Genomic DNA, 1,851 nt, shown 5'->3' with positions numbered 1-1,851 from the left:
TCTACGTCCCCCCACCCCTCCAATTTCTTCCACGGCCCACGATCTTTCCCTCTCCCCTCTTCGATTCGTGGCTTCTTTCCCTTCCGACAGGCAGCCAGCCTGTCAATCTGGCTACCTGGTGCATGGGAAACCTGGAAGCGCAAAGGTGATTAACATGTGGAATTAACTTCCAGATAGAGCAGTGGAGTCTAAACCTTGGAATTAACAACTAGATGCAGCAATCTCTCCAGAGGATGAATTAAAATTTTTAAAAAATTAAGATGGGCCACTGTAACTATTTTGCGATCTTTCTAGCTAGCGCATGGTTATCACAAGGTCACAAGGCAGGTTCAGATGAAGAAGGCCCTTCAGTCCATGGTTTCATTCTTGCAGAATACCAACTCTACTGGTTTTTCCATTACAGCATACAACTGTTTCTTAAATGATTCAAATGTCCTGGCCTCAATCACTCTTCCTAGTAACCAACTGTTGATCACCCTTTGTGTGTGTAAAAAAAAAATTTTCCGAACATCTGTTCTAAATTTCCCCTTTGCAATGCTGAACCTGTACCAACTTGTCCTATTGCCCTGGTGTATCTGAAGGTATTGTATTGGGTTTACCTTCCCTATCCTCTTAATTACCTTACTTTTATAAAATCCTCTCTTTCAAGGCTGAAGACCCCTAGATTATCAAGTTGTTTCTCATTGCTCTTCCCTCTAACACTGGAGATCAGCTTTCTTGCTATCCTTTGCACTGCCTCATGGTGACTAGAACTGTACATAGTATTCCAGTATATAAGTCATATGGCGCACCCCCTCACCCATCAATTTGTGATGTCACCTCCTCAGAGTGTATGTGGTTGGTTGGTCCAGATCTACCCTTCTGAACGCATGTTTGTTATCTTATTATGCAAATAGGCTTCCATTTTGTTTTTTGATTATTGATTCTGTTAGGTTTCAGATTATTGACGTCAAGCTAATGGAGGTATAGTTGCCAGTCATGGCTCTGTCACCATTTTTGAATATGGGAACTACATTTGACTATTTCTAGTCTGTCAGAACTTTCCCAGTGTTCATTGACTCCCTCAAAATGATGGTCAGTGCTTCACAAATCTCTTCCCTTGTCTCTCTAAATATCTTGGGATACTGTTCATCCAACATAGGACACTGGGCGATTTATTAGTTTTCGGTCCCTTAAACCTATCTAGAACCATTGTTTCACAAACATCAAAGTCTTGGAGCACACACGGCACTTATTTGATGTTGAAAGGTATGTTTTCAATGTTTCTCATGCCCTTGGTAAAAATCTTCAAAAAATAGTTATTTAGCATATTAACTATCTCCTATTCAGCTGCATTTGGGTCCCTTAGGATTTTAACTTCCTCCATGACTATTCTCTTGTTATAGCATTGGAATATATTTTTGATGTTATATTTTGTATCTTCTGTTATATCGCTTTCCTATTTTCTCTGGGCCCCAGTTTGTTTTTTTCATCTGCTTCTGTAGAATTTTGTACTCCGTCCAATGGTCATGCTTTTCCTTCTCCCTACTCTCTACAAGCTTTGTAAAACCTTTTCTTCCTCTCTTTTTTTTTTATTTTCCAGTTGATCCATTTCTGAATAGTTTTGCTTACTTTGCTTAAGATGTACCAGGTTTTTGAAGGATAACCATTTATCCTTGACAGATTTATTCTTAAGTAGTGCACCCAGTTTCATACTAAGCTTGGCCTTCATACTGCTGTAGTTGGCCTGCCTGAATTGTACCCTAAGATTTGGCCATGTGCCCACATTTGTTTCCCAAGTCCAATTCAGCATTTTTGTGCTTATGGTCACTATTCCTTAAAGATTCAGCTCCATTTACTCCCTGTCTACCC

Source organism: Heptranchias perlo, chromosome X, assembly GCF_035084215.1.
Source record: "Heptranchias perlo isolate sHepPer1 chromosome X, sHepPer1.hap1, whole genome shotgun sequence".
Classification (NCBI taxonomy): Eukaryota; Metazoa; Chordata; class Chondrichthyes; order Hexanchiformes; family Hexanchidae; genus Heptranchias; species Heptranchias perlo.
Note: the sequence above shows the minus strand (reverse complement) of the source record.